Below are 27,642 nucleotides of genomic sequence, written 5' to 3'. Positions count from 1 at the left end.
CAAGCGTCAAAGAAAGGCAGAATGAAGAGGAATGAGTAGAAGTTAAGGCAGATTTCAGGCTTGAGATCAAGGTAGGACTTCTTAACAATAAGAACCAGCCCATGGCAGGGTATCATAGGGTCAGTGAACTCTCAATATTGGGTGAGGTTGAATCAAAAGTCCAAGTAGATCCCAATTAATTCTATAGCTTTATGATGGATAATATTAAAGAAAAAATTCAAGTACTTTTATTTATTGATTTACAGACAGAGTGAGTTCCCATCTGCTGGTTCAGTCCCCAAATGCGGGAGGCAAAGCCAGGAGCTGGGAACGCAATCCAAGTCTCTGAAGGAGGTAGCAGGAACCCAACTACTTGAGCCATCACTGCTGCCTCCCATGGTCAGTGTTAACAGGAAGCTGAAGTCAGGAGCCAGAGCCAGGAATTGAACCCAGATACTCCAGTACAAGAAGGAGGTGTTTTAGCCAGAGTCTTAACCACTAGGCTAGATTCCCAGCCCTGGGATATTTTTTAAAAACAGTAAGACAGAATTTATTCAGGATTACTGCAACAGACAGATTCAAGGAGATCCAAGACAAGGAAGGCATCCCCCTTGACCAGCAGAGGTTGATCTTTGCCAGGAAGCAGCTGGAAGATGGACACACCCTGTCTGACTACAACATCCAGAAAGAATCCACTCTGTACTTGTTCCCTGCCTGAGGGGAGGTGTCTAAGTTCCCCCTCTTTTTCAAGCTTTCAACAAATTTCATTGCACTTTTCTTTCAATAAAGTTCTTGTATCCCCCACACACACACACACTCGCCACCAAAAAAAAAGAAAAATCAGGCTTAACCTCCGAATGCAGTGGTGGGGAGGAGCGGATCTGATTTAAAGACAAAGAGTGGAGGAAACTACTAAGAGGCATCAAGGGACTCTTGCTAAACCACTTAACAGGATTCTTGCTGAAGGCAGATCAAGGACTTAAGAGAAAGGTAAGGGTTGAGTAACTGCATCAGATAGTGTGGGTGGGGGTTTCCCTCTAAACTGGTTTAGCAGGATTCTTGCTAAAACTGAGCTGGGGAGGATGAGGCCTACTTGTAAAAAAGGCTTGGGAAGGACTCAAGAGAGAGTCTTTCTCAGTAACAATAACTCCAGTGTCAACAGAGGTCCTGGTATGTAGAGGTGTCGTCCAAGGTCACAGAGAAGGGCAAGCTGGGGCCAGGAGCAAAAGGAGACCTCCCAGCTCCAGGCTCAATGGGGTCAATTAAACCCAGAGTCTTACGCAGCATAGCACTTGCTCATTTCTCAACTGCCTCTCTATATTCAATTTCCCTGTTTTGCAGAATCAAGAAACACCTAGTTCTATACATCAAGCTGCACGTGATAAGGCAAAAGTACCTTTGAACACATGCATGCCCCGAGAGCTATTTACAAACCACTCCTTGTGATACTGCAGCAGAACAGGTTCATCTCCAAGAGGCACAAAGGAGCCTTCCCCACTGGTCTTGAAATGAGAGAGCACAAATAAGAGAGGGGAGAAGAAAAAAACTGCAAGACTGAATATGAAAGCATCTGACACAAAGCAGGAGGCCTTCAATCACCGGCAGGACTCAACGTCACGCACACAGGCTCTGCAATTTCCCACTATGTCGAAATCCCAGGTAGAGCATTTCAGGATGACCAGGCTGCCTTTCTTGTGTTCTCAGAAGCACCCTCCTCTTACTGGAGAGAAGTGATTTAAAAATCTAGAAGGGTGATGTGCTCAGCATTCTGTGCTGTGCCTGGGCTGACCTCCTGGCCCTCTGATCCCTTCCTTGGGAGGTGACAGCAGAAGTGATGGGAGTAGGTGGAGGGTAAAGGAGGTAGCAGCCAGCTTCCTCCCTGCTAGGTCACCTAGAGTCTCCATCACAGGTCACATGTTCACCTGGATGGAATCAATTACCTGCTCCTCCAATTTGTCCCCCTCCCAAGTCCCAGGGGACCCCACCACCTCTTTGTGCTCATGACATAACAACTCTCCACCCAATTCTCTTCCCTATCCTCTGAGTGTGCCTTGTATTTTCCTGCCAAGCCTCTGGCTAACAACCTTGGGAAGAGGAGTGGAGCAGAGGATCCAAAATTCTATTTATTTCAAATTCCGAGTTTCCATACTTGGGGTGGGGAACACACCAGAAACCAGAATTAGTGGGTCAGATTTCATGGCAGGTGTATGGGGCAGGATGGAGACAGGGGCAAAGTTCTGATGCCAATGAAAACCCAGAATTTCCATACAGGATTCTGTAAACATGTGCATTTTTATGAAAAACAAAATCCAGAAAGAAAAAGATGAGAATTTCTCTTGCACTCTCAAAGGCTGACCAGAGGCAATGTTGTCTGAGAAACATGGCACAGAAACGACCACTGTCCCCTCAGCAGGAAAGAGATGCTCACAGGGGAAGCTGGGAGGGAGGAGGATTCGTAGCCCGCCCACCACCTACCACCACCCACCCCAAGGAGGCAGCAGGATGGTGTGTTCCTGAGAATCACTCACAGCTCTCTCCCTACAGCCAAATGACATTTGAAAAGCTCATCAGCTCAGCAGGTGTTCAGATGCACAAGCAGTCACAAAAAAACAGTTCCGGGGCTAAGGAAAATCTCATCTTGTTGTTCTAAAAACCTTCAGGCTGCTGAGACAGGAGAACATCAAGACAGCACATGGGGAAAGGAAAAATATTCCAGATACAGCAATGTGGCAGAGCTGATGATACAGGAAGTGCCAAGGTGGGCACACAATATTCTCACCCCAGGCACATTCAGCCCTTACAAGCACATGGCTCCAGAGCCCACATCTGCCTGCACCTGCAGTGTGGCTCACCCTCACTCACAGGCCTCTGGTTTCTCCTCTGGCAACGTGGAGATGATAATTTAAGCCGACCCTACTAGGGCTGTTGTGCGGTCACTGAGAAAATGTACCTTGCCCAGCCCTAAGACCCAGTAAATGCCTGCCTCGGTACAGTATGTGATATCCATTAGAGCTCTTGTTTCTTTTACACTGGAGTACAAACAGAAGATGACAAGAGACAGATGGAACCAACCTCCAATTCCATACCACAGCTGATGCCAAAAGGGAGTGACAAGTAACAGGGCCATGGGACAGAAAGTGGCCAGAGTCTGTAATCCACATGGAGTTCCATGACCATGTCTGTCTCCTATGCTGCTGTCCCTCTCCCAGCTGTCCCAGGGTCCTCAGAGCTCAGATGATCACTGCGGTCGAAAGCCTGGCTCAGAAGGCTCAGCTGACACTTGGTCTTGCCCTGGACTGACTGGCTAGCTGGGGTAAGTTACAGAATTCTAAACTCCTAAAATCCCAATAGACGTGCACATTTAACAGAGATTTTCTCCCCTGTTTAACAGGATAATAATGGTGTCCAGCTAATGAGTCGAAGGGTTAATACATGCAAAGTGCTAGAAGCAACGCTTGTCCTAGGGGACTCAACAGACATCATTTTCTGAGCATGTTTGCATCATCATGATGGTAATTGATCCGACTCCCGCCCCAGACAAATGTAAGGATTCTTCTACAACCTTCATTGCATCACTGGACCCTGGAACCAATGATGCTGTGGTCTGGCCAAGGTCTTAGGAAGCAAGAAAAATGCTGGAGAGTTTCAGGCATTTGCTGGAGTTTTACAACTCTGTCAGCTTCCAAGAACTGGTTACGTACAGAATACTGTTTACTGAGTAGCCCCCTTTTGGGTCTCAGGTTTATTTAACATTAATTTTTTTGTCCATAGAATCATGTGTAGGTCAATGACTTCTTGGCAGGTGCTGGAAAATGGTTGGCTCCCATCAATCTATGGTAAACCTTTTAGCAAGGAGACATGAGGAAGCAATTGAAGTGGAGAGAAAGTAGCAGGAAAGACAACCCAGAACAGCCTGAGAACTACGAATGAGCCAAGCACTGAAGCGACAACTAAATCAGCGGCCGGCAACGTCTACAACAAGGTGTGCATGAAGGTCTGTAAAGTCTCCGTTTTCCTTTTTTCAGTCATCCTGGCTGCTCCCTCACATCACTGGTGACTTAGAGAATATTAAAAAAAACAAAAGTGTACTCAATGGAAGGTAATTTAAAAAAAAATTATTTATTTGAAAGACAGAGTTACAGAGAGGCAAAGTCAGAGGCGTAGAGAGAGAGAAAGAGAGAAAGAGAGAGAGAGAGAGAGAGCGCCTTCCATCTGCTGGTTCACTTCCCAAATAGCAGCAACGGCCAGAGCTGGGCCTATCCGAAGCCAGGAGCCAGGAGCTTCCTCCAGGTCTCCCATGAGTGCAGGGACCTAAATGATGGACTTAGGCCATCATCTACTGTTTTCTCAGGCCAAAGCAGAGAGCTGGATCAGAAGTGGAGGAGCTGGGACTCCAACCAGTGCCCATATGGGTTGCCGGCACTGCAGGCATAGCTTTACTGGCTGGGCCAGTGCCCTGGAAGGTAATCTAAAGAATCTAGGCTCCAGGGTCAGAGTATCACATTCAAATTTTGATTTCCGGCCGGCACTGTGGCTAATCCTCCGCCTTGCAGCGCCGGCACACCGGGTTCTAGTCCCGGTTGGGGCGCCGGATTCTATCCTGGATGCCCCTCTTCCAGGCCAGCTCTCTGCTGGGGCCCGGGAAGGCAGTGGAGGATGGCCCAAGTCCTTGAGCCCTGCACCTGCATGGGAGACCAGGAGAAGCACCTGGCTCCTGGCTTCGGATCAGCACGATGTGCCGGGCGCAGCAGCCATTGGAGAGTGAACCAACGGCAAAAAGGAAGACCTTTCTCTCTGTCTCTCTCTCTCACTATCCACTCTGCCTGTCAAAAAAAAAAAAAATTCTGATTTCCTCAACCTTTAGCTACTTTGTGCCTCAGATTTCTCAACTGTAAGATGGGAACAGCAGTAGCTAACAGGTGAGTGAGGATTGCATGAATGAATACATCCCAAGGTCTTAGGAAAGTGGCAGACCAACAGCAAGCACCCACAAACCTCAGCCATATAGTACCTGCAACCCAGGCGCCCTACAGGGGAAACCTGCTTCCGTGAAACTCAGTGGCAACCACAAGCCAGGGAAATGGAAAGACAACTGTCGACCAACAGAATAACAAGATTCACATCACAGCCACTCCACATTCACGGGCACTCCAAAAAGTTAGAGGAAAACAGAATAAACAGACTTTATTTGGGGCAAAATTCTGGAAATCCACGGGATTTTTTTTTTTTCATAATATGCAGACTTCATGACCTTTTTGAAGAACCCTCATGTGAATGGATTTCAAAACATTTTTGCTCCAAAATTACCTTATCTTTTAATTCCATTTTCCACACAATTTTTTATTTGTTTATTGTCATCTACTTGCAAGGCAGAGAGAGAGAGAGAGAGAGAGAGAGAGAGAGAGAGAGAGAGAGGTCTTCCATCCTCTGGTTCACTCCCCAAATGGCCAGGGCTGGGCCAGGTAGAAGCCAGGAGCCAGAAACTCCATCCGGGTCTCCCACATGGGTGACATAGGCCCAAGCATTTGTGTCATCATCCACTGCCTCCCAGGACACATCAGCAGGAAGCTGGAATCACAAGCAGAGGAGCCGAGACTGGACATGCAACTCTGATATGGGATGTGTGTGTCATAAGTGCTGATTTGACCTACTGCACAACAACACCGGCACCTTTCATAAACTGCCTAAGGTACCCTCATACAAGCTGTGTGGCAGTGTTCTCTGAATCTCATCTTTCTCACCAGCTCCTTGAAGTTTAGCTCCTTCACAAGATGATTGCGAGAAATGAGAACAGACCAGGTAGCATTAGATAAATATTCTGTGTCATCACCCCTTCCCCTTCACGGGGGTGCAAAAAAGGTACTTTCGGGAAAGTACGTCACCCACCCAGCTCCCAGCCCCTAGGACACCCTGAGAGCCCATGGCCACCTATGACTAGTGACACTTCCCTACCATCAGGCAGGTCACCCACCTGCTTCACCGGGACAGCACTCCCGGGCCTCTCACTGCTTAGATGTCAGCCGATTTTCTACCACAGGCCCTGAGAACAGGAGTCGCAGTACGTCAAATCCAGCAGAAAGAAGGGGGCCAAGCCCTCGATTTTAGAGTTCTCAACAAAGACTGACTCTAGCCAAAAGTTGGGGGAATGTTTGACAGCCACTTCACGGGGAGCATGTGTACCAGTAGCAAACCAGGCCAGGGCAGGTCATCTTTCTATAAACATCTGAAGGATGAAGAGCGGCTCCATGTCAAAAACAATGCCTCCAACGGCTGCACGCTGCTTGCTTACCCAGCTTTTTCCTTCTTCAGACAAATGATAAAACATCAGCACTTCTGAATATAAATCATTCTCAATTAAGACATTTCTGCGGGAGAGCACTTTTGGCAGGACAAACCAAGTATTTGCCACTGTTCCCCGGCTTGGATCTTTCAAGGTTGGCAGGGCGATTTATTTTTGTTGATTAAACAAAGTACAAATGGAAAGGGCCTAGAAATTGATTAGTCAATTAAACTCGATGATTCTCAACAAGGAAATGTGCATTATTAGCTTTGCCAGAGTTATAAAAATGCCTCCCAGCTTTACTGCCCTTTTCAGGATTTACACCATGGATAGCTGTGCAGACAGAAAGGTTAAATAAGGACCGGATTATGCAAAATTTGCCTTCTGTTAGCTCAAATGGAAGGAAGAGAAATGACTAAGGGCTTGGGCCATTTCAGAAAGAGTATCCACACTGCACGTGTAATTCTTGCAACAATGATCTGGGTAGAAGGAGGGAGCCACTGTCACTCACTCTGTGTGTGCTTGTTCCTTAGTAAATTACAAATCCCCTAATAGGGGACAATTTGTTGAGATGACAACAATGGTAAATATCCCGATTCTTCATTTTCTCTTTTCATTTTCCAAGGGGATGAGCATCCAGACAGGCAGTGAACCAGATGACGGGTGTCAGAGGCTTTTGCAAAATGGACCAATGCACTGAGGGGGCATCATGAGCCTCTGTTGGTACAGTACGAAGTTCTTCTTAATTGCCACCAGGAGGTCAAGATCACAACTGCAATAAAGACACTGACGATAGCCACAAACCCAGGGCGGATGCTCTCCGGTGGTCAGAGCATGAATGCTGCGGACTGTTATGCATTTCTAAACTTGATTGTACATAATTGTTAATCACTGACCCATTCTCCAACCCTCCTGGGCTGGAACATGTTGCTAAGCAACCAATTTTGCTCTAGATACTTTCTGAAAGCTAGGGAGGCAACAAGCAAGTGTCAAGTAAGTAAACACTAACCATGAGAGACAGGTTCAAACAAATAAGGGATGCCCAGCATCCTTACGGCACGTCCATCTCACGTCCTTTCTTAACGTAGACACATATTTCCCGTGGCTTACAACTGAGCAAATAAGCTATCTTAGCTTGAACTGCGGGAAATTGCCCTTTTGGGAGCTCAATTTGACAATTCATATAATTCGACCTAATAACTTAAAAGAGAAAGGTTTCCACAGACTACGAAATAGAAAAACTATTTTCTTCCACTAGGATAATCACAATTGTGCTTTGCATCAATAAGATCTCATTTACTGAGTCCACATTTTTCTTCGCAAATGAATAAGAAGTCACATTAATTTTGCCACTTTAGAGTATTACAAACTGATTTGACTATGGTTTGTACAATATCCACATGTTCCTTGGCTTTGCAAATGCTCCAAGCCACAGGGAACGGGGCGAAATGTATCATTCCTGATTTGAGATCAGGAACAACAGAGGACATCCTTAAGCGGATGATGGAACTGCCCAGTGCATGAAAGAAGTTCATTAGGAGAAAGGAGCAGGGTAGGCAGGGCGGCTGGAATTGTGGAACGTGATGCTGTTCCTGGGCAGCAAGGGAAATCTAATTCTCCTCCGTGTCCACAGGCAAAACGAGCAAGAGACATAGACCAGCCCTGGGTCCACTCCCAGAACATCTCCACAGGGGCTTCGGAACCTCTGCTTGGAGCCCTCAGTGATGACCAGCTCAGGCGGTTCATACAGATAGAAGGTTAACTTCACTGGGAAAGAATTAGTTAAAAAAAAATCATTAGGTGAAAGGAGAACTCACTGCGAGATTAAAAGTTAGATTTATGCTCTATGGAACAGGTATGAATACTTAAGCAATTATAATTTCTAATGATCAAAATTCACTGTAATTGGGATTATTAAGTCACAATTTATAAATGAGGCACATAAAAACCTCACATTGGACAAGTGGAAAATTGTCTTAAGAAGATAATATTGGGGGGCCAAGCATTGTGGCGTAGCAGGTAAAGCTGCTTCCAGCATCTCATATGGGTGCCAGTTGGTGCCCTGGCTGCTCCACTTCTGAGCCAGCTCTCTGCTAATGGCCTGGGAAAGCAGTGGAGGATGGCCCAAGTGCCATCATGGGAGACCCAGATGAAGATCCTGCTTCGTCCTGACCCAGCCCTGGTTATTGGAGACATCCGGGGAGCAAACCAGTCAATAGAAGATCTCTCTCTGTCTCTCTGTCTCTATCTCTCTCTCTAACTGACTTTCAAATAAATAAATACATCTTTAAGGAAAAATAAAGGAAGAAGACAATAGCAATTATCACCTATTCTCAGATGTTCTATTCAAAAATAACCAGACTTCCTGTTTAGTCTAGATTTGCTTTATTACATGCTTGTAATTAAGACATTTTTAAAAAGCAAACAGTACATAAACACAAAAAGTTAAAAATAAAAGTTCTCTCTCCAGTCCACTCATTGTATTCCCCAGATAAAACCATCAATTCATTTGCTTACTTTTTATAAAATATGGATATGTCACATTCATATCTTAGCACCTTGTTTTTCTCACTCAGTGTTACCAAATAGAAGCTAGTGTTTTATCTTGTTTTGCTTTGTTTAGTTTTGTTTATTTGAAAGGCAGAATTACACAGAGAAACAGGGAAAGACAAAGAGATCTTTCGTCAACTACTGTACTCCGCAAATGGCTACAACAGTCAGGTCTGGACCAGGCCAAAGCCAGAAGTCAGTAACTCCACCCTGGTATCCCATGTGAATGGCAGGGGCCCAAGCACTTGGGCCATCTTCTGCTGCTTTCACAGGTGCATTGGCAGAGAGCTGGCTCAGAAGCAGAGCAGGGACCAACACTGTGGCACAGGAGGTAAAGCAAGCACCTGCAGTGCCAGCATCCCATATGGGTGCCGGTTCAAGTCCCAGTTGCTCCACCTTTGACCCAGCTCTCTGTATTGGCCAGGGAAAGCAGTAGAAGATGGCCCAAGTCCCTGGGTCCCTGCACCACATTGGAGACCCAGAAGAAGCTCTTGGCTCCTGGCTTCCGATTGGCCCAGCTCCGGCCATTGCTGCCATTTAGGGAGTAAACCCCAGTGGATGGAAGATCTCTCTCTCTCTCTCTTTCTCTCTCTCTCTCTGCTTCTGCCTCTGCCTCTGCCTCTGCTTCTCTGTAACTCTGCCTTTCAAATAAATAAATAAATCTTTATTTAAAAAAAGGGGGGGGGGGAGCAGCCAGGACTCAAACTGTTGCTCATATGGGATGGCAGCATAGCAGGCAGCAGCTTCACTTGCTGAGCCACAGTGCTGGCCCCCAGAAGCTAGTTTTAAATCAAGTCCTCTGGAGTAATCAATATCCACATGTCATTTGGCCACAGCTTCAAAACAAAGATTTTAGATAGTAAGAGTCAAGGTTACCAAAAGCATGATCAATTTTACTCATGTCCCCAAAAACTCCAAAGCATACAGCTAGAAGGCCAAGAAAGAGTATGGAAATGTTTCAACCCCATAGGTCTAGCCAAAAAATTCAGTACAACACAAATGGGGTGCCCAAGAGGCAGCTCATTAGCACCTCAAATATGGGACTTAAGTTGGAGTCCCAAAAGAGTAATGACTATATTACACACATACAAAAAAGATAAATGATATCCAGAAACACCAAAGACTAAATAAAAATCAAGAGTCAACTACTGAATTAGGTCTGAAATTCACTGCTATGCACTAGGAAAGGAATGTTATTTCAACAGGGACATTCCTCGCCACCTATCAAGGAAAACTGTGGGTCTGCTAAGAGCCTGCAATTGTTGAGCATTAAGACCAGCAAAAGTGTGGAGTGTGCAAGTTGGATTCACATTTCTCCAGCTTGGGAACTACTGGGCCATATTAGAGGGGTGCGTGTGTGTGTGTGTGTTTCATTTAAGGGGGCGACTGCAGAGCTGAATTCTGAAGATCATAGTTTAAAAGTCAACAAATAGACTTTTAAAATTCACGTTCCCTCTCCAGACATCAGTTTTTTGTCCATAAAATGCAAAGACTTGACTACAGGAACTGTAAAATCTATAACATGATTTATCCCTGTGATTCTGTTTGATTAGAACTATGTGGATGAATGGGGATTAGACGGATAGAAGATAGATGGATGGATGGATGGATACACATGACGAATAAATGTCTTAGATGGATAAATGGGTGGGTAGGTAGATGAATAGATGGTGTACATACACATCAATGGAAAATGTGATGAATGAAACTGGGTGGATGGATGGCAGACAGAAGGATGGACAGAAGGACGGACAGTGGATGGATGGATGGGTGGGTAAATATGCATGATAGATAAATGTCCTGGATGGATAAATGGGTGGGTGGATGGATGAGTAGATGGTGGATATATATACTGATGGATAAATGTGATGAATGAAACTAGGTGGATGGATGGCCAACAGAAGGATGAACAGGACAGATGAGTGGATGGACGGATGAATGGATGGATGGCTACAAATGATGGATAAATGTGATGAATGGAAGTGGATGGATGGATGGATGATGGATGGACAGACAGAAGGATGGATGGGTGGACAGATGGATGGATACACACACTCAGGGATTGATAAATGTAATAAATGGATGAGTGATGATTGGATGATGGATGGATGGATGGACGGAAGGATGGGTAGATGGTCAGAAGAATGGATGGGTAGATGATACACACATATGGATAAAAGTGATGGATGGAAATGGATAGATGGACAGATGGAAGGGAAGTATGGTCTGCTGTTGTGGGACTGCAACGGCTTGTGCTAATTGTTAGAACTGATGATTGTAGACCAACTGACATCATGATGATAACATGGGATTGGCCATGATGGGAAATTTTACACTACAGAAATCAGCAAACAGTACAAATCAGGACTTCTTTATTCAACTGAGGAAGCCGATTTACTAATGATTTACTAACAAAGAAGAGGAGAAAGGGGACAAGAGGACAGTACCTTGAAGCACAAGATCCTCCAAAGTCTCTCCCTGAAACACCATTCCACAGGGACTCCACCTCTTCCAACTAAACCACTCCTGATGTCTGTCTTCCATCTCTGAGACGCTCCCACCAGTGCTCTCACCTCTCTGCACCCTCTTTGGCCACACCTACAATACAGCGTGGCCACTGTCCACTTGGTCAGATCCATTAAATTGCAGCTATTTCAGGATGGCAGCTGTGCATTTTAGCTCTTAGTGCTTAATACCCAGCACAAAGACAGGCACACAGTCAGTATCCAATCAATATATTTTGAATTAAAGCAGCAGCTTTTACCTGCAGGGCACAGCAAAGGCATTTGCTGTTAAAAGCTTCAGTCTCAAAGAGTTGCATTTACTCTACCCTAGTCATCACTGGGCAGCAGCACTTTTTTTTTTTTTTCTTTCCAAGCTTTAAGATTTTTAGGTCCACTTTCCCCTAGACTGTGGTTTCCCACTAAATTAGGTAACCTACATTTGTCACAAAACAGTGCAGTGTGTCACTGACCCACTTTGTGTCATTTCTTTGCTAGTCAATGACATCCACATGTCACTGTGAATTGCATTTTTAACTAAGGAATTAAATATATTTGTCTGGGATTTATCCAAGCGAGCTCTGAGAGCATCAGGATTTGCCCGCAGGTTTCATCACCTCATCCACTCCAGTGGCTGTGAGCAAACTGCTTAAGTGATCTTTTCCTCAGTTACCCAATCAATTAAATACAATAGAGGACTAGGAAGAGCACACCTGGGAAGCCACCACCCTGCCCTGTGCCAGTCAAGGCAGGAACACCAGCCGAGACCTCTGCAGGGCAATGTCACCACACTGAGAGTTATCAGCCTTGGCAAGAAGGGAAGAAAGGGGCTTAGTCTCCTCAAGCTGCCATAACAAGGTAGCTTAAACAACAGACATTTATTTTCTCATTACCCTGGAGGCTGAAGCCCATGACCAAGGCACAGGCAGCACTGGTATCTGGGGCTGCCTTTCTTCTTCACTTATAGACAGTATCTTTTCTCTCTATAGCCCTGGCCTTTCCTTTGTGTGCAGCCAAATAGAGACAGGATCTAGTGTCTCCTCCTCTTCTTATGTCACCAGTTCTATTGGGTTGGGACCCTATTCCTATGACCTCATTTAACCTTAACTATCTTTTTAAATGTCCTATCTCAGTACAGTCACATTGGAGGTTAGGACTTCAACACACTAGTTTGAGTCGGGGAGACAATTCAGTCCATCACAGAAGGAAACCACTGAGCACCTCGTGGTTACTAATCCCATCCCCACTAAGGAAGGAAAGCTCTCTACAATCCTGGAAGGAAAAGTATAGAAGAAAAAAAGTTAGGCCTCTGCCATGGGTTCAATTGTGTCCCCTAAGAATTCATGTTGAAGGGCCGGTGCTGTGCCACAGTGGGTTAACGCCCTAGCCTGAAGCGCCAGCGTACCACGTGGGCACTGATTCGAGCCCCGGCTGTTCCACTTCTGATCCAGCTCTCTGCTGTGGCCTGGGAAAGCAGTGGAGGATGGCTCAAGTTCTTGGGCTCCTGCACCCGTGTGGGAGACCTGGAGGAAGCTCCTGGCTCCTGGCTTTAGATCAGCACAGCTCCAGGCCGTTGTGGCCAATTGGGGAGTGAACCATCGGATGGAAGACCTCTCTCTCTCTCTCTCTCTCTCTCTCTGACTCTCCTCCCTCTTTGTAACTCTGACTTCTAAATAAATAAATAAATCTTAAAAAGAAAATTCATGTTGAAGTCATAACCCCCAGTACTTCAGAATGTGACCTTATTTGGAAATAGGATTGTGGCCGACATCGTTGGGTCACACTGGAGTGAGATAGGCCCTGAATCCGTTATGACTGGAGTCCTTTAAAAGGAGACGGTTAGACACAGACACACACACACACAGGAGGGTGAAGATGGAAGGCAGAGATTGGGGTGACATGTCCACAAGCCAAGGAACTCCAAGAATTTCCAGCAAAGGACCTGAAGCCAGGGAAAGAGACCTTAGCAGGAACCAGCACTGACCCACAGACACCCAGATCTTGATATTCCAGCCTCCAGAACTGAGACCATAAATTGCTGTTGTTTAAGCCACCGAGCCTATAATACTTTGTTACAAAGAATTAGTCCTAGCAAACTAATACAACCTCTCTCTCAATGCCTCCTCACTGGCTTCTCCCAGAGAGGAAGTGGATGCCTCCTAGTTGCTGAGGTTGGGAGAGGACACAGGCTGCTCAGAACCTTCCAGACTCTATCTTCTAGAAGCTGACCATGCTCAGGACTCACCTAGTCCTTCTCTGCTTATTTCTGGGCTAGCTGGGCTTACAAGTGGGGAGGGGTGGTGAGCACATCCATCTGGCCCTCAATTCCACGCCTGTTCTCCAACCCGATGTGTTCTGTAATAACCGATATTTTCAAGCCCATCTGTCTGAATTCTGTGTTAAATTCATCAATTGGCTCTAAACTCTGGGAGGAGAAGGAGGTGATTAATTAACACCCCACAGAACCCCACAGTGACCTTTATTCATATAATCCCATCACCACAGCCTTACAACATCCCCACTGAGGTCCAGTGCAAAAGACAGTAGCTGAAGCTCCTGAGGGTTTTTGCCTCATGGTCTGAATGTGTCCCTAAATTTCAGGTGTTGGAAAGTTAACCCCCAAATTCACATGTTGATATTTGGAAACAATGTCTTTGGAGGTCATTAGGATGAGAGAAGGTCGGTAGAGTAGGACCCAGGATGGGACTGGTGACTGTGTAAGAAGAGGAAGAGGGACCTGTCACACTACGGATGTATGGATGTCCTCCGTCATGGTATCATGCAGCAGGAAGAGCCTCACTAGACGCTGGCACTGTGCTTTGGGCCTTCCCATCCTCCAGAACAGTGAGCTAAGTGAACTTCTTTCCTTTATAAATTACCCAGTTCCAGGCATTTTCTTATAGCAACAGAAAACAAAATTAAATATTTGGCCCTAATCACAGGGGAAGCTAAGAGTCCAACCCAGGTCCCCTATCAGTAGATCCTACATTCTTCCAATAAAATCACTGTTCTGAGTTATTAAGGAGGGCAAGTATTCATGAAGAAGAGGAGAGAGACAGCTCTTTGATAAAAGTCCTAAGTAGACATGTAAATCCATTTTTCACTACTCTAACAAAATACTAGAGGCAAAGTACCTTGTTAAAGAAAAGAAGTCCACTCTAGCTCCCAGTTCTGGCGGTACAGAGGACTCATCTGGTAATGGCATTCTTGCTGGCAGACAACCAAAGTGACACGGAGCATGACGTGGCAACAGACAGGAAGCACGTGTGTCTATATGTATCTGCCTGGTTTGGTTCTCTCCTTATAAAGCCACTAAGATTCAATCATGGAGGCTCCACCTTAATGACCTTATCTAACATTGATCATTTCCCAAAGACCCCATCTCCAAACACCAAAGTCAGAGTAAATTTCCAAGCTCTCAACAACATTCACATAGGACTTTGGAGATTTAAACTCCTGTATGAGTTGAGGGCATAGGGGAAGACAAACCAAATTCAAACCATAGCAGTGGAACAGAAGAGAAAATCCAGTTAGTTACTAGAGACAGCTAATCAAACTAAGTAGGCCTAGGCTCTTCCAAGCTAAACAGTGCTCAGCTACCTATTATACTAATCAAGAAGCAGCTTTTCCATATTGGAAGAAGTCCTGCATATTTTTGGCTTATTAATGAGGCTGTTTCAAATACAATCCTATCAGGCTAGAAGCTATTTTGACTTGGACAACATTGTCTTATAAACGACAATGAGCTATCACTAGAATAATATCATGGCAATTAACCACTGCCCACGATAGACCCATCCCATTTTCCTCTCCCTCCCTTTTCTTCTTTTGTAGCTGACAATAGTCTATTCTTGCTGATGGCAGCCTAGCTCAGGTAACTTCACAGTTAAAGAGGTAGGAGGATTCTGAAATGCAATGGCCTCTTAAGAAACTCTCCTAGGGGGTCTGGGCTACTGCAGGCAAAGCAGGTAAAGCCACTTCCTGCAGTGCCAGCTGCTCCACTTCAGATCCAGCTCTCTGCTGTGGCCTGGGAAAGCAGTAGAAGATGGCCCAAGACCTTGGGCCCCTGCACCCACATGGGAGACCCAGAATTAGCTCCTGGCTCCAGACTTCAGATTGGCTCATCTCCGGCTACTGCAGCCATCTGGGGAGTGAACCAGCAGATGGAAGACCTCTCTCTCTCTCTCTCTGCCTCTGCCTCTCTGTAACTCTACCTTTCAAATAAATAAATCATTTAAAAGAAAAAGAAAGGAAAAAAGGAGGAAAAGAGAAGGAAAGGAAAGGAAAGGAAAGGAAAGGAAAGGAAAGGAAAGGAAAGGAAAGGAAAGGAAAGGAAAGGAAAGGAAAGGAAAGGAAAGGAAAGGAAAGGAAAGGAAAGGAAAAAAGAAAGAAAGAAAGAAAGAAGGAAGGAAGGAAGGAAGGAAGGGAGGGAGGGAGGGAGGGAGGGAGGGAGACTAACTCTCCTAGGCCCGAACTATGGAGAACAACACCATTTGTTTTTGAGTCAATAACTTACCTGACAGGGGTAACGGGAAGATCCAGACAAACTGGCAGTAAAATTTAATTGAGATTGATTCCAACTTCTATACATAAATTTAAATAGAATCAACAACACAAGAACAGTTTGGGAGGGCTGGTACAAAAGTGATTGGACTGAAAGCTAATGGACAACAGTGTCACGTGGCTACAAAATAAGGAAAGGGGAAAATACATGCTTTCAAAGCTCAGAAAGGATCTAGAACAATGAAGGGTAGTAGTCAAAACATAACAGGACTACTGGGATAAGCTATGCAAAACAACCTCACTTCATGGGGGTCTTTGACAATCTGAAGTACAACCCAGAAAACAAGCAACAAGGATTTCTGGTAGCATATAAAAAACATAGTCCAAGGAATATTGATGTAGGACAGGTGGTAACAAGGCGGGGCTGAGGACCCAACTACCCAAATGCCACCCCCTTCCATGCCAATCCAACATGGCTACAGGCTCGGCACACCCACTCCTCATCATGCACCTGTCTCACTTCCCATCATGCACCAGACACCAGGATACTTCTTAGATCCCAATATGTGTTTTGCAGTTACGTGTACTCAGACACTCTCCTAGAGATTACCACAATGTGCAAAGCAGCCCTGTCTCAAACTCCTCCTCCACTGAATATTCAATTAGGCCCTGCCCTGGGTACCATCCCTATACTATAAAAAGCAACCCTGGCCGGCGCCGCGACTCAATAGGCTAATCCTCCACCTGCAAGGCCGGCAACCTGGGTTTTAGTCCAGGTCAGGGCACCAGATTCTGTCCTGGTCGCTCCTCTTCCTGTCCAGCTCTCTGCTGTGGCCCAGGAGTACAGTGGAGGATGGCCCAAGTGCTTGGGCCCTGCACCCTATGGGAGACCAGGAGAAGCACCTGGCTCCTGGCTTTGGACCAGCATGGTGCGCTGGCCACAGCGGCCATTTGGGTGGTGAACCAACAGAAGGAAGACCTTTCTCTCTGTCTCTCTCTCTCACTGTCCACTCTGTCTGTCAAAAAAATAAAATAAAATAAAATAAAATAAATAAATTAAAATAAAAGGACAACACTGAATCTTGTAAACTGCAACACTCATTTTCTCTTGCAGTTGCTGGCACTCTTGCCTGAGTGTGTACTGTCCCTTTAAATAAATCTCGATTTCCTGCACACCTTTAACTACATTTCCTCCTTGAATTCTTACACATGTGGAGGCAAAAACCTGGAACAAGTCACAAGTCGAGGTGGGGTGAGGACAACAATAATATGAGTCAGAGGAAATGTCAAAGTTTAACCTGGAAATAGAGACACAGGTGAGGTGGGAGGTAGGTAGGTAGTGTAGGTCTGCTGAGCTGGAATTTGCAGGCCCCCATATGTAATTCTACCCTCCTACTTGTCAATCAAAACACCACCTTTCCAGAGCTACATCTGCTTCATCCAGGACCTAAGAGGGGTACCATGAAAACACAGATATTGAGCTCCATGTGGAACTTGCGGGGGTACCATATAATTGCCAGGAGGCTTTACGCCTGTAGCAACACCACCCCTACCTCATAAAAGAGGCCAACGCATAGGAGGGGCTCTCTTCTGCCACAGATCAAGGCTGGAGGTGCTGCCAGGTGCACTTTCTCTCTCCCCTCCTCCACCCCACCGCCTTTCAGGCAATCTTCTGGCCCAAGGCACTCTCCCCTCTCATGATGGGTATTTCTCAGTATGGGGCAACCCTTGCTCACATGTGCATATGTGTTCACTCTGTCACCTTTTGAATAAAATTTGTTGCCACTTTTTGCACCTTGTCTGCACTTAGACTGCAAGGGTCTGGAGTAGAAATTAATTTACCCCATGCCCACATCACAGGAAGACATGGAAGTAATCCTCAGATACTTGCAGGATCATAAGATAACTGGTGAATTTCACTAGAAAAGGGATTTCAACTCAATCTAAGCTAAAATCAGAGATGCTTTCAATAATGGACAGAGTTTCCATCACCAGATGAAAGGGGGAGGCCCAGACAAAGACCCATCAGTCAGTTCCTGCATTAAGAAGAAAGTATGCAGCAATGACCATCATGGCCTTCTCAGCTCAACAATGAAGTCTATTCCAGACGCAAGGGTGCAGTCGGTACCTCCACCTGGAGCCATGGCTCCTTGCTAGGGGACATGTCATTAATCCCTTGATTAATGTCTTGACTCATACCACTCCTGACACCAAATGGATGGGGTTTCTCCTCACACCAACCAATTCTCCAACTCTCTGGTGACACTGACTACCAAGAATTAGCACAGATTCCACAGATTATGGGGCTCAGTTCCATAACCAGGGCACTCACACTTCTGCTTGGCTGACTATAAATCCAGGGGCTCCATGACCCTCTTCAGAGTTAACAATTTGCTGGAATGGCTCACAGAACTCAGGAAACATGTACTTCCTATTGCAGGTGCATCATAAAGGATACAACTGAGGAAAAGCCAAATGTCAGAGATGACGAGGGCAAGGGACAGGGGAGGGTCCCAAGCGTCCATGCATGTGCTCTTCCAGCCTCAGCACCTACTATCAACCGAGAGCTCTGCAAAGCCCTGTGTCAAGTTCCATTACACAGTCAAGGCTGGATAAACCTCTGGCCAAGAGTGATTAACTCAATCTCCAGCCCCAGCTCCTCCCCCTCCCTGGAGGAAAGACTAGAGCTGAAACTTTCTTTTATTTTATTTAAAAAAAAAAAAAGATTTATTTTATTTATTTTAAAGACAGAATTACAGAGAGAGGTAGAGACAGAGAGAGTCTTCCATCTGCTGGTTCACTCCCCAGATGGCCACGATGGCCAGAGATGCGTCAATCCAAAGCCAGGAGCCAGGAGCTTCTTCCAGGTCTCCCACGTGGGGGCAGGGGCCCAAGGACTTGGGCCATCCTCTACTGTTTTCCAGGTCATAGCAGAGAGCTGGATCAGAAGAGGAGCAGCCAGGACTAGAACCGGAACCGGTGCCCATATGCGATGCCAGCGCTTCAGGCCAGGGCTTTAACCCGCTGCGCCACAGCACCAGCCGGCTGGAGCAGAAAGTTTCAACCCTTCCAAGACCTGGTTTGGTTCCTCTAGAGGCCAGCCCCCACTCCAAAGCCACCTAGGGGCTCCCAGCCATTAGCATAGAAAAGAAAGGCAGTTGGACAACCTACTGGTAGTTGCTTTTAGGCAATTCTAGGAATTTAATGATTTACCTTCTGCAAAAGGGTAAAACAGCTCTGGTTCAAAAAAAAAAAAAAAAAAAAATCCCTCCTAAGATTCCAATGATGTTAGGAACACTGTCCCAGGAAATGGGATGAAGATGAAACTATGTATCTACTATCACACACACCTTAACCAGAAATTCTGTCTTGCACTAATCTAATATCCAACTTATCACCTGGGCTAGTCAGCCTGGCACAAGGAAATCAAGAAACGGCCTTCTCTACCTCTCTCTCTCTCTCTCTCTCTCTCTCTCTCTCACCTGGGCTAGTCAGCCTGGCACAAGGAAATCAAGAAATGGCCTTCTCTACCTTTCTCTCTCTCTCTCTCTCTCTCTCTCTCTCTCTCTCTCTCTCTCTCTCTTTAGAGGAGGAGAGACAGACACAGAGAGTTCCCTTCCATTGGTCACTCCCCAAGAACCACAAAAGGCTGGGGCTGAGTTCCAGCCACCCCAGGAGCTAGCAACACAATCTAGGTCTCTCATTTAAGTGGCAGAGACCAAATGGCTTAAACTGTCACATCGCCTTCCAAGGTATGCATTAACAGGAAGCTGGGGTCAGGAGCTGGAGCCAGGCACATGGATAAGCGACAGGTATTTTTATCACTAGGCTACATGCATGCCCAGGAAGTGCTTATTTTTCAGTTACCAGGCTAGGCCACCTTGTTTTGTTTCTGTGTGTTGATGGCTTCTGGTGGGCGCAGAAGCACAACAGAAGGGTGATGCAATCTGCAAGCTGACATTCAGGGACACACCCACCTGCCACCCATGTGCATCTGGTGCTGTGAACTCAGGCTTGCCAGTCCTCAACTAAACCTGAAGCATCCCCAACCCTAAGGCTGAAAACATATTGAGAGGCTGTGGCAGTGAGTCAGAATACTCCCAGACCGCACTAACTACTGAAAGACAACAATAATGGATAATGGATACCACTTCCTGAGCAGGTACTGTGCCAGAAGCTACATATCTACCATCTGTAACCATCACTGTCTAACTGGTAATGAAGAAGTTATACCTGTCTTACAGATGCTCAGACACAAAGTACGCTGCCCCAGGTAAAAGAAGACATGAACCCAGGTCCATCTGGCTCCCAACCTCACACCACACCACGATGCCTCCCCCCATGGCTGCTTCCAAGATGTCTCCCGATTCATGTTTAGGAAAGAGGAGGCTTTTTATAAACATAAGTGAACATAAGCAGACCAAAACCAGCAGGCTCCGAAGCAAAGGGTGCCATCGTCCCAATAACCCTGGGACCAAACAGCCTCTCTGTCCTTTGTCTGATGAAGTCTGAGATCTGGAAAGCAGTTGCACCCCGCCCTTCAACACGGAAGATTCCGTGTGTAAAAAGCAGAGTGGGTCTGATGCCAAGAAGTCGGAGCCAGTTTATTTTAGTCTCAATGTTAAGACAGCCAGCACCAGGTTGAGACTGAGAAATGCTCCTTCTAATTAAAACTTTATTTTCAAACACATGTCACAGTTTCAACATGGTGAGACTCATTTCTCGCTATAAGGATTTCTAAGAGGAGAAGCAGCTGCTCCTGCTGACGGTCTCTTGCATTCATTTTGGGATACCCAGAGGCTCCCAAGAAACAGAGATCCAGCATAATACCCAGAGCAGTAGAACAGGAGGCCAGAATTGTGGGCCTGCTTCCTGAGGAATTCTAAGAAAGGCACCAGAAGTAGCTGTCATGCAAACCACTTTTCTTTTTATTTACTCTGCTTATTTGAAAGGCAGAGTTACAGGGAGAGATGGAGAGAAAGAGAGAGACCTTCCATCTGCTGATTCACTCCCCAGATGGCCACAATAGCCAGGGCTGGGCCAGGCTGAAGTCAGGTGCCAGAAGCTTCATCCTGGTCTCCATATACGTGCAGGGGACCAAGCACCTGGGATATCTTCTGCTGTTTTCCCAGGAGCGTTAGCAGGGAGCTGGATTGGAAATGGAGCTGCCCCAGACTCGAACCGGCACCCATGTAGGATGCCAGCATCGGCTTAACCTGCTGCGCCACTACACTGGCCCCCATGCAAAGTCACTGAATTGCAGCAAACAAGTAGAACACTAAGAATCATTTCCAAAGCTGTGGCTTCCCAAGGAGGAAGTTCTTGTCATCACTTGTAGGGGCAGGTGCAAGTTCCCACTGGTACAGTTCAGACACATGCACCAACATTGGTGGCAGGCTAGCGTAATAAGGATTAAGCTCCTCCAGGATCAGAGAGCTTAGTGTTAAAATGAAGCGAAGAATGACTTCTAAATACTTTTTGAATCATCTGTGCAGGTGTTGCCCTGGCAATGAAGTCTGGACCAGTCCAGGGTGGCAGGGGATTGCATCTCTCCCTGGAATGCAACTGAAAACCTGAAGAACAACTTGGGTGAACATCAGGTGTTTGGGAGGCTTTCAAGTCTTCGAGCAGAAATGAGTCACAACAAAGACTTTTGAGCTGTTTGGGGCATTAGCTGGTTAACAGGTGCACTAGGGAGGATTACAAAATCAAAAACGAGGAGAGATCATTGTATAGCCAGTGGATACCGCAAAGCAGCAGCCTGACAAACCTGGACCAGAGACAATGTCCCTTGTCCCCTTCTGGTGGGAAAGCAGAGTTCAGCATGAGAACTCCCAAGCAGAATCAACGCAGCCTTGGAGAAAGGGAGCGAACCAGGGCATTACAGATCCCTGGCGGTTCTGAAGAAGAAGTCAGAAACCCACTGCCAGGGACTGAATGTTTGTGTTCCCCTCCCCAAAATTCGAATATTGAATCCTCATGCCCAATGTGATGGTATAAGAAGGTAGGACTTGGGAAGGTTGTTAGGCCATGAGGGTTGGGATCCTTGGGTATGGGATTAGTTCCCTTATGAAGGTTTCAGGACTCCCCTGCCCTTCCACCACATCAGGGTACAGCAAGAGTTAGTTACTGATAGCAGGAAGCAGGCCCTCCACAGACACAAACCTGCTGGCATCCTGATCTTGGGCTTCCCCGCCTCCAGAACTGTGCTGTTGCTAAGCCCTGTTCTGCTACGGCAGTCCAAACAGACTAAGACATCCACCAAGAACACCGTGTCCCAACCACCTGTCACTCTCTGTGTCCCCTACTGCACAACATAAAGAGGCTGCCAGCATGCAGACAGTGCACACACCCACAGGTGTGAGCTCAGCACATCAACACATCCACACCTACAGACTGAACTCAGGCCAGGGAGCCGGCTCTGTGGGTGGCCTCCAAACCCAGCCCACTCTCTGGCCAGGGACCTCACTAAAATAACAGCTCTTAAGGAAAGTGAAAACCATAGAAAGAAATAAAAAGACAGGATTTGAGGAAGCGCAAAGAAGCAGAGTATGTGGGCTTCAAACTCTTCACCTACTACTTTCCAACTGGGTAAAGCACTCAATTGAGCTCAGCTGTCAACCCCCTCATCCAGAGCAAAGTGCAGGCGCTCACCCCTGAAGGAGACCCTACAGAGTGCTCAGGACCTTGACCCCAGCCATTGTCATTTTCTCATCCCAGGGCTCCTCACATGTGACTGATACTATGGTCTGAATGTTTGTGTCCTTTGCTCCCCCTTAACCCACACACACAAAATACCTATGTTGAAATCTCACCTCCAAAGTGATGGTAGTAAGAGGTGTGCCTTGGGGAGTGATTAGGTCACAAGGGTGCAGCACTCACAAAGGGGTTCAGCACCCTCATAAAGCAAAAGCCTCCAGGTGTTAGTGCTTCTGTAGACAGAAAAGAGACCTCAAGGAATCAGTAGACTGTGTGCACTTCAAAGGTTGATCTTGCGAATAGCACCAGCCATGGGACAATAAATCCACAGAGAATTAAGAGCAAGTCCAGAGTGGCAGATGGCCGTCCCAGAAGTCAGGCCACTCCTCATGCACATTCTAAGTGGTCCCAGGGAAGGAGCCCCCAGGCATTTCCCAGTCACTGGCCATTTTCATCCTCAGGTTTTTTGCTTTTTTTTTTTTTTTTGCCAGGCAGAGTTAGATAGTGAGATAGAGAGACAGAGCGAGAGTTATAGACAGTGAGAGAGAGAGAGAGACAGAGAGAAAGGTCTTCCTTCCGTTGGTTCACAACCCTAATGGCCGCTACAGCCGGCACTGTGCTGATCCGAAGTCAGGAGCCAGGTGCTTCCTCCTGGTCTCCCATGCGGGTGCAGGGCTCAAACACTTGGGTCACCCTCCACTGCCCTCCAGAGCCACAGCAGAGAGCTGGACTGGAAGAGGAGCAACCAGGTCTAGTACTCTGCGCCCCAACAGGGACTAGAACCCGGGGTGCCAGCACTGCAGGCGGAGGATTAGCCAAGTGAGCCATGGCGCCGGCCCATCCTCGGTTCTATTAAGACACAGAATATGCAATCACTCAGTTGCCAAGAGGGTACACGGGTGGGTGAGTGCTTGTAAGTCACTGTTACACTGCTAGGGTTCAAAAGTGTCCCCCAAAAGTTGATGTGCCAGAAACTTAATCTTCAATGCACTAGGGGATTAGAGGAGGCCACGAGGTTGCAGCCATCAGCATGGCCTTAGTGGCTTTCTAAGAGCAGGAGGGACCTGAGCTAGTATACCTGCTCTGTCTCTCCTTGAGATGCCCACCTCCATGTTAAGATACAGCAAGGAGGCCCTCATCAGAGGCCGAGCAGATGCCGGCGCCATGTTCAAGACTTCCAGCTTCCAGAACCATAAACCAAAGAAGCCTCTTTTCCTTATAAATTACCCTATCTATGGTATTCAGTTTTAGCAACAGAAAATGAGCTAGCAAAAGGATTTTCTAGGAGCCAGTAAGATTCAGATGGTAATCCTGAGACAAAGAAATGCAAACAGGAGCCAATGTTTTGGTGCAGTGGACTAAGCTGCCATTTGTGATACGGGCATCCTATAGCAGAGCACTGGTTTCAGTCGCTCCTCCAGTTCCAATCCAACTTCCTGCTAATGCTTCTGGGAAGCAGCAGATGATAGTCCAAGTGCTTGGGCCTCTGCCACCCATGTGGGAGACTCAGATGGAGTTTCTGGCTCTTGGTTTCAGCCTGGCCCAACACTGGCTGCTGTGGCAATTTGGGGAGTGAACCAGCAGATAGAAGGTTCTTCCTCCCTGCTTTGCTTACCCCTTCCCCCCACCCCAGTCATTCTGCCTTGCAAATAAATCTTAAGAAAGGAAGGAAGGAAGGAAGGAAGGAAGGAAGGAAGGAAGGAAGGAAGGAAGGAAGGAAGGAAGGAAGAGAAGAACTGGAAATATCTAATGTCATTTTGGCCTGAGAGCATGAAGATACTCACGGGAGACAGAGAGAACCCAAAGGCAAGCTCTGGGATGACAAATTAAAATTGAGACCTGGAATCTCAAACTTCCAAAGACCAGATTATCTCTGCTGGGCTGGACTCCAGTAGCAGCCATTGCATCTGGAACCTACAAGCAGCACTTGTATCCCCAGAGACAGCCTATCCTTTGCATACAGCATACTCCTGAAGTGACAGGCATTTGTACAGTTTGTGTCCCAGGGACGCAGCACCATGCCAACAACTCGAACGGCACCAACAGCTAATGGAGTGCAAACCCTGGGGCAAATGCTGACCTAAGCACCCATGTGGATCAGAACACAGGTACCTGGGGTGCTACTGTTATCCCCACTTGGCAAATGAGGAGACCAAGGCACAAGGAGGGCAAGGTGACAACCTGGCTTGAGCTCATCGGTTTAGCGCTGCACTGCAGCCTAACTACATGTGGGTTCACAACACCAGATTCTCTGATTCCAAGGGACCATCTTTGGGAACATGACCTGGTCCCAACACAGGTCCAGGAATAATCTGCACACCAATGAGTGGGAATCCATAGCACACTCCACCCCCCACCACCTGCTGGTTCACGATTCCACACTTTGCTCACCCACAATCAACCGTGAACTGCAGAGAGATGCTCTGGGCACCTGTTAACCTGCCATGGCTTCTGGAAGACTGGGAGCCTCCACCATCCAGCAGAAACCCAAAGCATCTTCCACTCTGGATCATTTCTGGGGAAGAAAACCCTCACCCTCTGACAGCAGGCCAGTGGCTCCTGAGAAACTGCCCAAGGTCCCTCTGAATCCAGCTGTGCCCCGTCACCTAGCCACCAATGAGGCTGACATTCAGAGCCACCAGCAGAAGTAAGCACCCTACTGTTCTGGGTTGTCCTTCAGGGTCAGATCACGGGATACCAGCAGAGCGTGGCAGCTCAGGCAGCTGGGGCCTCCTTGAGCAGCAAGATCAATTAAGTGCTTCATTGACCTTGGACATATATTCTGTGTCCTGAGGCGCTGCTCTGGGCTCAGCTGCATTTCTTAACCATCCAGCGTTGCACTTGACTGCTCCTTGGTAGCCACTGCCCAATCAGCCATTGCAATGGGCTCAGCAGCCAGGACCAGGACTTCCTGCTTCCACAACTCTGCTCAGAGGAGAGCACTAAGGGCTGCCTTTCCTGATGGGGCACCCAAGGACATGAAAGCCCAGTGGTCTCTTATTTGAGGAAGTCATAGGGCAGAAGTACTTTGTGCCAGGTTGCCTTGTCCACAGCCCAAGACCTAATAGGACGCACATCACGGCTCAGCAGGTGTCCCAGGGGGCAGCACTAAGACCTCTCTGCTGAAGGGGCCCCTTGGCCCAACTCCTCCCCAGGGCCATGGCAGCCCCAGCCTGAGTAAGGAAAGGACAGGCAGTCGCCCTGGTGGAGATACTGTCTTAGTCCATTTTTTGCTCCTGCTGAAGCAGGACACCACAGACTGGGAAATGTATAAAGCAAGGGAATGCATCTCACAGTTCTAGAGACTGGACATCCAGTACAAAGTGAGGCGTTTGGTAACAGCCTGAGCACTGCTTCATCCTATGGCAGAAGGCATCACACAGTGAGAAGGCAGGAAACAGCCGAGGTGCTCACCTTGGTAACAACCCACTCCCCTGATGGCCACAATTAAGCCATTCACAAGGATGGATCCCCCAACCTAATCTTTCACCATCAAGTTGAAAATTAAAATTTGGCCAGCGTCGTGGCTCAATAGGCTAATCCTCCGCCTAGCAGCGCTGGCACACTGGGTTCTAGTCCCAGTCGGGGCACGGATTCTGTCCGGGTTGCCCCTCTTCCAGGCCAGCTCTCTGCTGTGGCCCAGGAGTGCAGTGGAGGATGGCCCAAGTGCTTGGACCCTGCACCCCATGGGAGACCAGGAGAAGCACCTGGCTCCTGGCTTCGGATCAGAATGGTGTGCCGGCCGCAGCGCGGCGGCCATTGGAGGGTGAACCAATAGCAAAGGAAGACCTTTCTCTCTGTCTCTCTCCCACTGTCCACTCTGCCTGTCAAAAAAGAAATAAAAAGAAAATTAAAATTCAACATGAGGTTTGGAGGGGTCACTCGAACCATAGCCTACCAGGTGCCACAGCCATGGTAGGGCTTTCCTCGGAGGCGAGGACAGATGGGTCCAGCAGCTTCGAGCCTTCAAGCCAGACTCATGACAGACACTCAGAGTCTGGAAAGGGGGCTGTCGGAGCACATGCCTGACCTTCATGCGTGCTAAGTGGCCGCCCATCGGTTTTCATCAGGATGACAATGGGCAAACCAGGTGGTAAGTCCTGATTGGTCCAGCCCAGGTGTTATAGAAACCCGGGGGGACACCTGGAGATGTCTGAAACCACTTGTGAGCCTGCCAGAGTCCAGTGGGAGAGCCCTATGGTGCCCTGCAATCAAGAGTCACTCAGGCACTCGGTCAGTGGCACCATGGCTGCCAAGCCTGGGCTAAGCTATGTGTAAGCTCCGATTTTCCTTTGCCCAAAACAAGGGTTTTCAGCCCCATGTCCCCAGCATAGGGAGAGTGTGGAGCAGAGTTCAGTTGCTGAGATATGTTGAAATGCTGGGCACGGGCTGAGAACTGCACCCCAGAGATCTTTGCAGTCGGTCCTCACAACTACCCACGCCCATTTCACAGGCTGGGAAACTGAGGCACAGAAAGATCTCATGCTACCTAGAAGAGGATCTGGAGTTTGAATACAGCAGCCTGACTGCCGCAAGTTCATTGGAGGGAAAATACAAAATTACATACATGTTCTGCATCATGGATGGACAGGAAACAGGAAAAGGAAGGACAAGAGGAGGGCAGGGGAGGGGCAGAAAAGGGTGAGGGGGAGGGGAGGGCATAGGTACAAGAGGGGACTTGAGAAATTTCACAGAAATGGAACTAAAAGTTCATTTTGATGGGAAAAAAACTGAAATTCATGCATGCAAGGGTCTCTTAAAAAGCTCAAGGAAATGTGTATTATTAAAAAACTACGGGACCGGCGCCATGGCGCAGTAAGTTAATCCTCCACCTGAGGCACCAGCATCCCATATGGGCACCTGTTTTAGTCCTGGCTGCTCCTCTTCCAGTCCAGCTCTCTGCTATGGCCTGGGAAAGCAGTAGAAGATGGCCCAAGTCCTTGGGCCCTTGCACCCATGTGGGAGACCAGGAAGAAACTTCTGGCTCCTGGCTTCAGATGGGCGCAGCTCCAGCCGTTGCGGCCTTTTGGGGAGTGAACCAACAGAAGGAAAACCTTTCTCTCTGTCTCTCCCTCTCACTGTCTGTAACTCTAACTCTCAAATAAAAAATAAATAAAATCTTAAAAAAAA

General features: G+C 47.3%; 1 protein-coding gene across 3 annotated transcripts in view; it reads right to left on the bottom strand.

Annotated features, from left to right (window-relative positions):
- Window positions 1-27,642, bottom strand: part of TIAM1 (TIAM Rac1 associated GEF 1) — a 454,781-nt gene that overhangs the window by 345,246 nt on the left and 81,893 nt on the right. The window lies entirely within an intron of this gene.

This window comes from Lepus europaeus, chromosome 2 (assembly GCF_033115175.1).
Source record: "Lepus europaeus isolate LE1 chromosome 2, mLepTim1.pri, whole genome shotgun sequence".
NCBI classification, from domain to species: Eukaryota; Metazoa; Chordata; class Mammalia; order Lagomorpha; family Leporidae; genus Lepus; species Lepus europaeus.
Note: the sequence above shows the minus strand (reverse complement) of the source record. Positions and strands in the feature narration are given on the sequence as shown.